Here is a 15,367-nt window from a genome sequence, read left to right on the forward strand (position 1 = left end):
ACAAGCATTCCCTTTCATTATAGATTCAGAAACTGATAGAGGACAAATAAAATTTTGTAAAAATTTACTCATAAATTTATTTGAACCAGGAATCAGTCCATGTAAAACAAAATTTCCCGATGTAAAAATAAAACGACAAATAATTGATCACTATATAAAAGATATCGCAAAAATAACACAACAATACGGTATCTACACTATAGGAATCTGTTCACCAGGAGATAAAAGATACGTTATCCAAACAGACAATCTTGATCTCGAATTTTCAAAGGTATTCACAGAATATATCAAGAATATACAAAACTATAACTCACAGAGAGCAAACTCAATATTCACAAATGAAGTTTTTGCTATAATATACACAAATTTAAATATATTAGAAACAACAGAAGCTCAAAGTACATCACCAGTCCAAACATCGAGACACACCAAAATTAGAAATGAAATCACTGCATTTTCTACATTTTTATACGCAATTCGTGAAAATTTCTACAACAATGACGTTTCACAAAACTCCAAACATGATTTACAAAAAATACTAGCATGGTTTATAATTGATTATTTCGGACATAATTTACATTTAATTAGCCAAGCAAAAAAATTTTAGATCTCAAAATAACACTGACGACACAGTCATTCACGAACAATCAGATTATGTTTGGGACCACGATTGGTCTCATCCATTATTTGTAAACTTCCCAAACGATATTTCAAGTCAAGCGATAGACACAATATCTATTCACCTAAATTTTATAAAAATTATACCATTAACAATTGACGCCACATCTTTAAATTATAATACATTTTTACCTGATACACAAAATAATAGTTTAAATTCAACGGTTATACAAAATGAAAACCTCAATGGAACTCGAAATCTTACACAGCAAGATATTCAAACACCATCACACTTCATAAATGAAGAGATTGTCCACACGACAGTAACAACAACACAGCAAAGTATTTCACCGATACATCCAAACTTAACAACACCAAAAAATAATAAAGTAACATCACCACATATAACGTTACAATCAAATGTAAAACCTTCAGCCACTTTTGCACCTAAATTCTCACATATGGATTATCAAACATTCAGACCAATGACACGACCATCAAAACCAAAAAAGACATTTACAAGAAATAATTTTGCAGAACATAATTCTAATTATACAAATCCACCAAGACCACACTTTTCCCCACGAAAATTCAATAATAATCGTTTATATTCTCACAATTGGGACAAACCGATGACAACAAATAACTCAGAAAACTTTCAACCAAATCAACATCCTCCACAGGATCATAGTGAAAATTACCCATTTTTTCAACAAAATAAAAATAGACAACAAAAACCTCGCCATACGGATTATGTACCATCCGATGATGATCATTTGCCAGATATTTTTGAACCATATCTACAAGAATATCGTACACAAAAACCACGACGTACTCAATATAAAAGAATTTTTCCTGAAAACCCACCAGATTTTCAAAACCAACAACCACAAGTTCCAACTTCATATAATACACAATTTTTTCAACCAATGCAAACACAAAATCCAATGATTATGCATTCGTATCAACCAAATCAAATGCAAAATGAAATCCCATTACCATATTATCTACAACAACATGAAATCACAAAAAATCAATTGACAAATTTTTCACAAATGCCAAATGCCGCAGAGTCATTACAAACGACAATGAACCCATATCTCATGAGAGGATCATCAATAACATCAAATAAACCACACATGGTGTTTACAGGAACAGACCCTGAATACTCAGTAGAAGACTACTTAAACGTAGTCACAGCAAATCTAATTTTAAATATAGGACCTGAACCAATAAATACACCACTTCATCAAAATTGGATACATCGCCGCACAGCGTTGATACAAACGACATTAGACGGCGCTGCACAAAAATGGTTTTCAGTACTACCTATAGAAATAAAATCAGATTGGAAAAGATTCACACAAGAATTTTCAAAAATGTTTGATTCTGAAAGAAACAAAAAACATCAAAGAATTTTATGCAATGAAATTCGAAGATTACCAAATGAAACAATAAAACAACTAGCAGTCAGAATCGAAACACTAGTTCAAAAAGTATACTCACTTAATACGCACGATTATAAAAATACAAAAATGACAGAAATCTTAATGATGACTTTAACACCACAATTAAGAAAAATAGCTATAAAGAAAAGAGCATCTCATCCTTCCTCAATTCGTGAACCTGACCTAGATTTCAGAAAACTAGTCGATAAACTAGAACAAGCAGAGATCACAATGAAACTCGAAGAAACCGAAAACTTAAAATTACAATATGTTAATCACATTGAAACAAAAACTACACACATTAACAATATACAAAAGCAGATATAGACCTATCTGAAAAAATCACTGAAATTTTGAACATCTATGAAAAGAACCCAAATTGGAAAGGCAAACCATCTTTTAAGAAATGGTGTAATTATTGTCGACGATACGGACACAGTATCTCCGAATGTAGACAAAAACAGCAAGACAACCAAAATAAACCTTCAAAACACAAAGAACCAAACAAATCATTTTACCATTACATGAAAAAAGATCAAAATCTACCAAACAAAAATGTATACAGTAACAATAGCTCTGGAAAACCACTTCCAAATAATCAAAACTATTCTCGAAATCAATCACCATATAACTCTAGTTATAGAGGTAGATCACCCGAACAGAGAAATTCAAGAAATTTTTCACAAAATAGATATAGTAGATCAAATAGTCGAAACAACTACCCACGATCAAACTCAAACTCAACACAATTTGTTTCAGCATCAAGTTCCCAATCAAACAGAAATAGTCATTATTCAAACAATCAATCACGAAATTCATCTTATAATAGAAATAGACACTATTCAAATAATAGAAACAGAAACTATTCAAACAACAGAAACAGAAGCTTTTCCAAAAATCATAATAATAGCTATCCAAACAAAAGATCACGGAATAATTCATACAACAGATCCAACTATCAAAGATCAAATAACAATCAACACAATAGATCGAGAAACAATTCACAAAATTCCAGTTATAATAATAGATATAGAAATTATTCCCAATCACCTCATAGGAATAATAATAGTTACCACAATTCTCAGCACAGACATAGAAGTAATACACCGAAACACAAAAGACAAATTAATCAAGTACAAACAAATGAAGAAATAACTTCAGACCCCCCAGGTATCGATAACACAGAAAATATCGAATTACAGGTAAATCACATTAATTGCGAATCAACAGACACTGAAAGCGATACAGATAATAATATCATAATTAACATGATAACTGTCGAAAATGACTATGAATCAGTCACATATGAAGAAGCTTTTAGTTCACACCTATACGAAAATCAATTAGAACTTCTTAACAATTATTATTTAGGACCAAATAATAATATTATACAAACCACCCAGGAAGTACACAAAATTAACACGGAAAATTCATTTGAGAAGAACGAAATAAAAAACTTAACTACAAACCACATATATCAAAACGTACAAAAAAAACCGCCACGAGAAAAAAATTTGGACAATTCCATTTCTCTTAGAAAGTCCAAAAAACAAAGAATTTCAACCACCAGATCTTGAAATTGATTTTCTGATCGACTCAGGCGCAGAATCAAATATCATCAATATTCCTACATGGAATGAAATCAGATTGTTACACCCAAATTTAAAACCATTAGTAACATCTAGTAAGTTAGCAACGGCACAAGGATCAATGTTAACAAACTATGGTAAAATCCAATTGTTCCTTGTTCCCACAAGAACAATGGAACAAAACAAAATTCTAAATAAACCATTCAAACAAACATTTCATATCACGGATATTAAACACAATATCATAGGTATACCATTTGTTACTAAGTATATACCAACCATAAATATATTAAATAGTAAGTTGCACATAAAAGATAAATATATAAAAAATAAAAAAACCGCTTTAACATTTTTCCAAAGACTAAACAAACAACCACCATTTTTCTCAAAATTCTACCCAATTTATAATCAATAACGAAGACACCTGAAACCACTATCGGGAATCGTCTACAAATTCTCAATAAAACAAGTTCTTCAATATAACACAAATCAAAATAGACAAAAACTATTTATGTCAGATTTTGAATTCAGACCAATTCACAAATTTTTCAAAATAACCATATCATCAATAAGATATGAAAAAGACATTAATTCAGATATTATTTCACTACACGTATATAATAACACACCAAACAAAATAACACTACCCCCAGGATTTTCAGGATATTGCGAAACAAACGCAACAACTTCACCTGTAAAAGAAATAGCCTACAGAGTAAATAATATATTACAATTACTTGACATTTGCCAATCCACTATTCTCAATGAAGAATTATCTAGCAATAATATAATAAGTAATGAAAAAAGAAATACAGACTATTTCACAAAAAACCCCATATTTCAAACCAACTTTTGATATAACGAAATATACAAAAGATCAACAGAAATTTTTAACCATGTTCAATTTCCAGCATTCACAAATAACACAAAATGAATTTGATAAGCTAGTACAACAGCTATTAAAATATTCATCAGTCTACGCAACATCAAAATTTGACGTAGGAAAAGTCAGTTCATCCCTACACCTTCCATTGAAACCAGACGCAGTTTTCAAAAAACAAAGAGCAAGTAAAGTACCAATCCACTTACACGATAAAGTTAACAGTGTATTAAATATTTTAGAACAATATGAAATTATATCACCAGTAAATAAAGAAGAACAGCCAAAAAGAAACACATTTATCAACCCCGTTATCATTTTAGCAAAAGGCGAATCACTAAAGGTAGTTTTAGACGCCAGATATCTCAATTCACTAATTGATGAATCTAAATGCAATTGGCCCATTGAACCTATACAAGTAATTTTAACAAAAATTAATGGAAAGTATTTCACAACCGCAGATATGAACAGTGCATATAACCAAATGCCATTAGACGAACAGTCACGACTTCTAACACAATTCGTTATTGGAAACCAACAATACGAAATTAATCGATTATTCTATGGCATATCCATAGGACCAGCAGCTTTTTCAGCTTTTATGAGCAAAATTTTTCGACCATTAATACTAAAGAAAAACGCAATCACATATTTAGACGATGTCTTTATGCAATCACAAGATAAAGACGAAATGTTTACAATTTAGAACTATATCATAAGATTCTTCAGAAAGAAAATCTAAAGGCAGCCCCAGATAAATCACATTTCTTTTTAACACGAGTAAAATTTTTAGGACATAACAACGAACGAAACACTATTACCCCATTAAAATCACGCATTGACGCAATCCAAAAACTTCAGCCACCAACAAATAAAAAGAAGATTCAAGAATTCCTCGGAATGTTAAATTTCTTAAGTAAATACGTTTATAAAATGCAACTTTACTTAAGACCCTTTTATAACATCCTTAGACAACAAAACAATTTTGAATGGACCACTGAACACCAAACACGATTTGAAGAAATCAAAAAACTCTTAACGGAACAAATATCAAACACAATTCCAGATCCGAATCAACCATTCTACGCTATGTGCGATGCATCAAATTTTGGCATCGGCGCAGCACTACTACAATCACATAGTGGAACAAATAAAATGAATTTGATATCAGCAAATTCACGACTTTTTACACAAGCCGAAATACGACTCTTCACACTAATGAGAGAATGTACAGCAATAATTTATACACTTACAGAATACGAATTTCTAATACTTGGATCAAAACATCCAACAGTCTTATTCACAGATCATAAACCAATTATTTTTTTTTTCACAAAAATCAAATCCAAATCATAGAGTATATAGATTTCAACTAATTCTAATGAAATTCCCAAACTTACACATAGTATGGACAGCAGGAAAAAACCTTGCATTACCAGACACCTTAAGTAGAAATACACCACCAGAACTAAATACACGAAAAACTACAGTTGAAATACCAAAAAATATCAAATTCTATCTCGCAAAAGACGAAACATCACCTCGATTAGAATGCAAATACGCAGTAAAAACTGACGTTGACCAAACACAAATAAATAATTTACAACATTTCCCACTCTATTTAGATTGCCAAAATAATCACTACGAAGTTGATTTATTAGGTAACATCATCAACATTTAAACCTATTTCACACTCACAATGGATAAAAAACAACACTCAGCAAAAGAAAGTCAAACAACAATCACATAAAAAGGATCTGTTTCCCCTAATCGAAAAAGAAAATTTAACTGATACAATAAATTTCAGGACCACAAGTAAAAGATACAAAATACACAATAAACCAAGTTTTTAACCCTCGCGACCCGCTTGATACAATTCCCCTATCAAAAATAGAAATTGACAATATTTTTCTCCCACCAACAGAAAAAATCCCACTTGAACTTTTGAAACGATATCAAAATTTAGACCCAGTAATCCGACAACTCAAATCATGGCACAAATATAAAACAAAACCAGCAAAAGTTGATACCACAATTTTAGGAAACAAAACACTTCTCCGATATTTCCGAAAATTTATTAACACAACATTAAACGAAAACACAGATATTTTAGAATATCAATTAGATGATTCTAAAGTCCCCTGTCTTCCCTTAAGTATGATATTGATAGCATTTAATATCACTCATACACAAAATACAAAAGGACACTCCGGATCAGAAAAAACATATTCAAATTTTACACAAAATTTTTATTTTCCAAACGCTCCAATATGGATAAAAGTATTATGCAATGATTGTATAATATGTCAACTAAACAAACCTTAACCAAATCAAAAATAAATAGCACAAAAACAAGATTTTAAAGGACAAAGTCTATATTTCAATCACAGAAAATCATTTGACACAAAAGGACCAATTTCCCCATCTTCAGAAGGAAATTCCTACATTATGGTCATTGTTGACGCATTTACACATTATGTAGCAATTAGTCCAGCACCACATTTTAACGCTTATTATGCTTACACAACACTCTATGAACACTGGATAGCAAAATTTGGACTACCAGAAATTTTAGTAACAGACAATGGAACAGAATTCATTAATAATGAAATAATCACGTTATGTCACCTATATAATATCAAACACAAACCACGTACATCTCATGCACCTTGGACAAACGGATTAGTCGAAGGTATGAATCGTTCATTACAAGAATATCTCAGATGTATCATAAATGGAAATGACACGAAATACACAGAATGGTCAACAGATGTAAAATTATTCCCATTAGCATACAATTCACAAATAACGACAACTCTAGGAATGTCACCATATGAAATGGTTTTTAACCAAAAACCAAGAAAACCAATAATGTTCACCGCAAATGCACATAAAAATGCACAAGGATATTGCACACCGACTAAAGATTCAATATGCTATAATCTACCATTACATACACATGATGAAGATCATTTTCATCATCCACAAATTCTTAAATTAGCCTCCGGTACACACACCGAATGGATTTTAAATAGAGATAAAAAGCATAACGAAATCTACCAAAAGGTAACAAAGAAATTGTTACAACGACAAAACATTAATCACCAAAATAATCAACGATTTACGCCAGCCACCGATTTAAAAATAGGAACACTTGTTTTAATACCAATTTTTCAAACACAAAAAGGAATCTCTAAAAAATTACAATCACTTAGAAAAGGACGCTAGCAAATAATTGATAAACCAACTGAAGTCACATATAAACTTATGGACATAACAAAAAAAGAAATTGTTCAACACAGAAACAATTTACTACCTTATTATCCGAAAGAATACGTTTTACGCGAACTAACTCAACTATATTCTTTCACCGGTTTAAAAGTTATTCAAAAAAACACACAAATAGAGCCAGTATTAGATGAAAATCATAAAAATCAACTTACACAAATTCAAAAACAAGACAGAATTCACAAAGACGCAAACACTCTAAAATCAAATAATTTAGAAAAAGAAAGAAAAAATAAAAAAATGATAGAAAAAATCTTGCCACAAGAACAAAAAGAAAAATCTACACATCGAGAATCATCACGACTTAGAAACCAACCACGTAAAAATTATAAAACATTCATCCCACAATCTAAAATATTAAAGAAAGTTGAATTTCAAAAATCAAACCATTTTCCTCTTCACACATTGTCACCTCCATATCCATCTCAGACATTTTAACTTTCATATTTTCCAAATAAAATGCTGAAAAAATCACAAGATTCTAGTTCAAAATCAACCAATAAGATTCACTCAACTCAACCACTTCCGAATCTCTAAATATCAACCTCTTAGCAGATAGACATTAATCTCCAGGCATATCTGTAACTATAACTTTACAACCTCCAGGTCAAAAATAAGCAACTCGCTAAATTTTGACAACTAAAATAAATATCACGATAATATTCCAACCTTCCCCTATCTAATAACCCAAAGATCAACAATATTTTCCCAAAATTACCCTCCAAAACCCCCCAACCAAAAATGGCAAATTAGCCTAAAGAAAAAATGAATCATGATCATTTAGCCTAAAGTACAATTTTCTCAAAAATACCTCAGATTACCCACCAAATAAAAATAAAGTCAAGAAGACCTCCCGAGCACCATAAAATAATCCCCCAACAATTTTTCAAGTAACTCAACCCACTTGTCAAAAAATCATTAAATAATCCGACCACACTTGAATATAGCCTCAGCAATTCAAAAAATATTCGACGAACGAATCATTTTCTCAAATGCTTCTCTCTTCTCCAGTTATACTCATAAAAAATCTAATCCTAAACATTTTCTTCAAACTTTTTCTCATTTCTAAATTTTGTATCATACTTTGTATTGACATTTTTGAAGTTTTCATAGTAATTCTAATAATTTTCATAAACATAATTTTGATTTTCTACACCCTATACGCCCTATATTCCCATTTTTCCCTACTCATTGACCACATATACAGGTACGATATTTTCAAAATCATTTTAAATGATACGAACAATTTTTAGTAGAACAGACATTTTTCTCCTATTCATAATCTTCCTCACATTTGTAACATCCCTAATCATGACAATATGTAAATGTATAAAAAAGGCAATAGTAACATTTGCATTAGCCACGATTCTTTTGATTCTATTCATCGAAGAATACTACAACAAACATAAATCTTCTCACTAAATTATTCAAAATTGCAAACACACTATCAAAATTGCTAACCAAACACCCCCAAATCAGTCTTCACCGACAATTTCCCAAGAAAACACAACAGTACCAACAACTACCCAAAACCCCCAAACATCCACACGAATTTCATTTCAAGATAATCCATACACTTTTGAACGACACGCTCCCTTATCTGAACCCTTAGAACCAGTTCAAAGACAAGCATCACTAAGCGAACCAACATATAAATTATACCCTACACTACAACAGGACTTGAATCGAATCCGACACATCAGCCAAAATCAAAATACAATCGAAGTAAATAGACAAATCATACATCCAAGAAGAAACAGAAATTTTCAAACCCCTAGAATTACCTTTAGCATACCCCAATCTCCAACCCCATCAATTTCAGAAAACTCTAGTATAACACTACCAGATACACCAACGCTAACTCCGAACATTCAATCAGAACACTTAGGATCAACACCAACCTCAGCACAAGTACGAGAGAACCCTTCTAATCCACCTAACCCAAACGAACGTCTACCCCATTGGGCAACCCAATCCTACTCACAAGGAGAACCTAACTTAGTCAACGACCCAATAGATACTTCATCCGATACAACATTTTCATCTTTACCAGGAACACTATCACTTCCATCAACACGATCCTTAAGTCAAATTTCACGATCAATTTTCCCTTTAAATATCTCATACGATATTGAAACTAGATATAGTGAACAACCTACAAATATACCCCTCCGGTTAGATTGGAATACGTTAGTAGCACCACCTCCATTGTTAGGACAACATAACGAAAGCCACCGACTACACAGTTGGGCACTAAACAGATTACAATACAGACAAGATATCCACGAAGATATCCGAGAACATAATGTTCAAATATTAAATCAAAATAGCCTTCAATTAAAGTTTGAAATCACAGTTAAACTTAATAACATCGTTCAACATCCTTGTCCACTAAGCCCCTCAAACATTACAGCTCAAACACTACCACCACCATTTATTACAACGGAAGTAATATATAAATACGATAGATATACAAAAACTACAATCGGATACATAACATTTTATAACCCATATTCAGGACTATCGTACACATGTATATTTTAAGGATATTAATATTCCTACACATCCTTTTTCTTACATTTTCAGAACAAAATATAAGTCCAACTCCTCGGACAGGACCTAAAGATTTACTAGTAACACTTTATGATTGTGAAGAAAATGAACAAAAAACATTACAAAAATATGCAAGAAATCAAGTCACACAATGCGAAACAGAACCACAAGCTATAGAAACTACAAACATAATAGCAACACTATATTCAAAAGCCCGAGCAACAACAGTAACCGGACATAAATTTACAGCAACCTTTTCCGAAAAGAAAGTACATTGCTCACAAGTTTCAAACGGAAATAAAAATAGACTTGACCACGAATCATTTTACCAAAGCAATATAGAAAGACTTTTACATCTCAATCCCGATGATTGTAAAGTCGAATTACACAGGTTAAATATCACAAATAACAAACACTTAGAAAGACAAATAGTACACTTCTATGTTTTTAGCGACTCTGTACACCAAGCAGAACTTGAACGCTATCAAGGACATTTAAAATTAGACGAAAAACACCCATTTAACGGCGCACACGGACGTTTAACTTATGATCCAGACGAAAAACACTGGATACCACACATTGGAATAAACGAACCCTCAAACTGTAAAGCAGACACAAAAAATAGAGGATACCAGGAAATAATGTTTTTTGATTGGAAAATACAACTCGAAAAAATACAACTTACACGAGATTTAGAAGATAACACAATGATCTATCAAGGAATTCGATTATCTTGTAAAAATGATCAAGGATATTGTGATCCTACAACAAGAACCCAAGCAACAATTGTTTGGTTTCCCGAAGATACATGCACAGCATTTCAAGTAGCAAAAATACACGCTAGAATGATAAAATTTCATGAAAAATATTTCATTGAATCCATCCCATACGAACAAGTAAACACACATCACAAACGAAGTAATGATTTCAGAATTCTAAACAATATAGAAAATAAACTCACACGTTTTCAAATCTACCAAGAAACAGAATTTGCATTTAAATACACAAACCCACTCTACAAAACACAATACTCCGAAATACTTGTCGAATACGAACAAGGTTTCGACATGACCACTGGAAAAATCAAAGTAAATCCACACGCAACAGCAAAATTTAAATACGACGGAAAACCCTACACCCCAGTTAATTTCCAAAAATCTATCGGTCACCCAGGTGGAAAATTAACACCAATTGACAGAAAAAGTACCCGATTACAAGAACTGTCACTTATGAACACAACATATTTTGGAAACATACATTATGACATTCATCTAGACATGAAATTAGACTACACAATTAGTAGAATTTTTCAAGAAATGTCACTTTCTGAATTAGAAACACTAGAAAGAATGCGAATTAGAAAGAACACAAATTTTACAATCACTCGCATTAGCAGTATTAAAAATACCCTACGCAGGATATTTATTATCAGGAAATAGATCAAATTTTCTTGATTACGAAGGAAACATCTTATGGTTTTATACTTGCATTAAAAAAGTATCACCATTATACGTTTTTGAAGATAAACGTTGTTACAAAAGAATAACCATATTCTACAAAAACGAAGTACATTTTGTCGACACACTCTCAAGAAGAACATATTTTTGGGATACCGCAGTCCCATGTCGATCAGAAAATAGCCACAATGTAGTACAGCTAAACCCTGGTAAAGATAAATACTATCTATTAACACCATACCCATCATTAATGCAACCACTAAAAAAGTTTTCCCCGGAAAGCATAAGAGCCATTGCTCGAAATCCCAATATAGACCTACAATCCATTGGAATTTATTCTAAATCAGATATACAACACCATATTCGAACACAACAATTCCAAGAACTACTCAAACAAATGGATACAATACAAAGACAATCAATTGATCAAAATTTAAGAAAACTTGCAGAAACCGCAGGATTTGCAGACATATACACTCAAGATTACAGCGGATATATTAAAGACATTAAAGATTATATAATTTTAAACGGCGAAAAATACAGACCACAAGATATTTCACCCATAAACATTTTCAGATTTGTTACCTTAAAAAACGAAATACTCGCTTTTCAGGGATGGCCCTACTACATCTTAGAAAGATTAACTACCTTATACGCTATGTTTAACTTTATAGGATTTCATTTCTCACTACTAGAAGGAATCTATAACACATGCGCTATACACACAAAAGTCAACCGCCAAGCAAGTGTAGCACGCATATTATTTGTAGGATTTTTTGGAATATTTTCATCATCCATAAACAAAATACTTCTAGACGCACAAATCAAAGAATATAATACAAAACTAGCCACAAGACCAAATACATATGACGAAGAACACAACAACGTAGATACAACCCCTACAGCAGCACAAGTACCACTCCTACCACAAAATCATCCCTTATCCCTAGTTCCCAGAAATTTTCGAAATCTCGCAATCACAAATAACCCAAATTTTCGACCACATTCGATACACAGCCCTATTCAACATTTAACGACAAATCATTCACAAAATGAAAGTACATACGAACAAATTATAGAACAACCCCACATCACCACTTTTCAATCTCAAAATAATCGTTTTTTTAGCACACGATGAGCCGACAACTTGGATCCCTCCACCGTTCAAATTCCCACCCAGCAAATCTCCAAAACATAGTTCCCATTATACCACTTTTCGCTTTTCCCCCACCTGATTTTGTAATTAACATACCATCTAGCACGAGTTCAGACACTAACTCAGATACCTTAGTTTTTCGCACAATTTCACAATTTAACAATTCAGACCTTGAAACTCCCGACGAATTTGCCAACTCCGAACCCTCTCCTTCCACTTATTCCCAAACCAACTCCCAAAATTTTTCACAACCCCCTTTCAGACCCATAAATACCAGTCAACCACTACCATCCCTTTCCACTCCCTCTTATCCATCCCAAGTCACCCCAACCTATACTCCATCCCTTTCAGACAGATCAGCCAACAATTCCCCAGATATCCCTCAAATTTTCGTCAGAACTAGATAATTATATTATCCTCCAACAACAACTTATCCATCCCCATACCCTTACTATAAATCACCTTTCTTCTATAACAACATCCTCCGGCCCACCAACACCAACACCACTATCAGAATATACCCAATCATTAGCACAATCATCCACCTCAACCGAAACATCCACTAGCACTAACAGAACTTATCGCACTTTCAAACGAAAATTCCCAAATCACCCATTCACAACTAAACCAGGCACAGCCAAAGAATATATCGATCACCCGAAACATAAAAATACCAAACAATTTCTACAAACTAACCTACCATCATTTCCTCAGTACACTTTGAATACATCTACAACTAACGATGACACCACAAATTATGTTGACGAATACGTCTTAACACCAACACTTCATTGGACATCATACTATCACTATACTAACCCTCTTTACTTACCACTATAAAACACTATAACTGATAATGAAAATTGCAAAGATATACTATACAAACTAACAACAGCACAAACACTACGACAATTCGCCTAAATAGGATTCAAAAAACTACTAAAAGAATACACCGCACCCCGCGCTAACGACTTCACTATTGAATATTACGATCACAACATCATACGCCCTAACCACGGTCAGTTTTTAGATGACGATCGCTTTGCTAACCCACAATTAACAGAAAAATTTTTCATCTCAACACCATATATCTTCACACTTAATATTTTCGACAAACAGCACGACCACATCATTTCAGAAGCCCTCATTAACACACAAGCCTATCAAAGCTTCCAAGACAAATTTGATTTATTCACACTAACCTTTCACTTTCTTACACCACAGGAACGAGATCTGCACTGCTCTCACGATATTATGTTACGCACTAAACAGACGCACACTTACACATATTATCGTTTTGTTTCAAAATCACTTCCATCTACATACACCCTCACGACATCCCCACCATCGTTTTCAATTCATCAACTCAAAATACACATCACCGTTTTTCCTTAACTTCACTTATTGTATAAAAAACACTAACTTTCACGGCATCCTCCGCAATTACGATCCCGTCCATCAAATGTATATAATCTGCCCCATCATCAACGCCTTCCAAGACAAAGAATCCCGACCCTTCCTCATCCCGCATGAATTCCTACAACCCATTGAAATCCCTATTCTTGAATTTATACATAACACCAAATATAACCATAAACTTTATAACTTAATTCAAAACACACCTCACGAGTTTGCAGTCGGCACAGAAGAACTAAATATCATCAAAGCACTTCAATTGCTTTGGCCACTGCTTCAGACTAAAAATATCATTCGTATTTTAGCTAAATTACTAACATCATCAGAACTAATCCAAGACCTCTTTCCCCATGGATTTTTCCCTGAAGATTAGATAAGTATATTTCAATTATATTCACTAATAAATAAAAAACTTACTAACCATTCTTTATAATTTTTCATTTCATTTTTCTAGCCCTCTCTTCACATCTACAAAAGGAACAAATACAAAAAAAATAGAAAACTTTTAGAAACTACAATTCATCAAACTTATTTGCTAAAACAATTTTGCTAAAACAATTTCATTAATCTAAACCCTTCGCACTATATGATGTCTTAAAAATTATAACAGTGTAATAAATTAATCTATAAATTTTTCCCCACCAAGCAGTAAATTTACATACGATGAAAATTTATAACTTCAAATTCCCCCAAATGTAGTAAAATTCAAAATTCCAGCAGTAAATTTATAAATTGTTAAAGCAGTACTAACCTTTTCATTCATTCACACAAGAATTCTATCCATACTCGCACAGCTCGCCCACGAAGAATTGTTTAAAATAATGATTTTATGTTCCAAGCTTTCAATAACAACAACTCTAACTAATGATAACAAGTTTCCAACGTTCCTTTAACCCGGTTGGAATGGAGTTATACATAATACTAAACTAACCAACGCGATTGACTAAACACCACAAATCATA

Source organism: Symsagittifera roscoffensis, chromosome 10, assembly GCF_963678635.1.
Source record: "Symsagittifera roscoffensis chromosome 10, txSymRosc1.1, whole genome shotgun sequence".
NCBI classification, from domain to species: Eukaryota; Metazoa; Xenacoelomorpha; order Acoela; family Convolutidae; genus Symsagittifera; species Symsagittifera roscoffensis.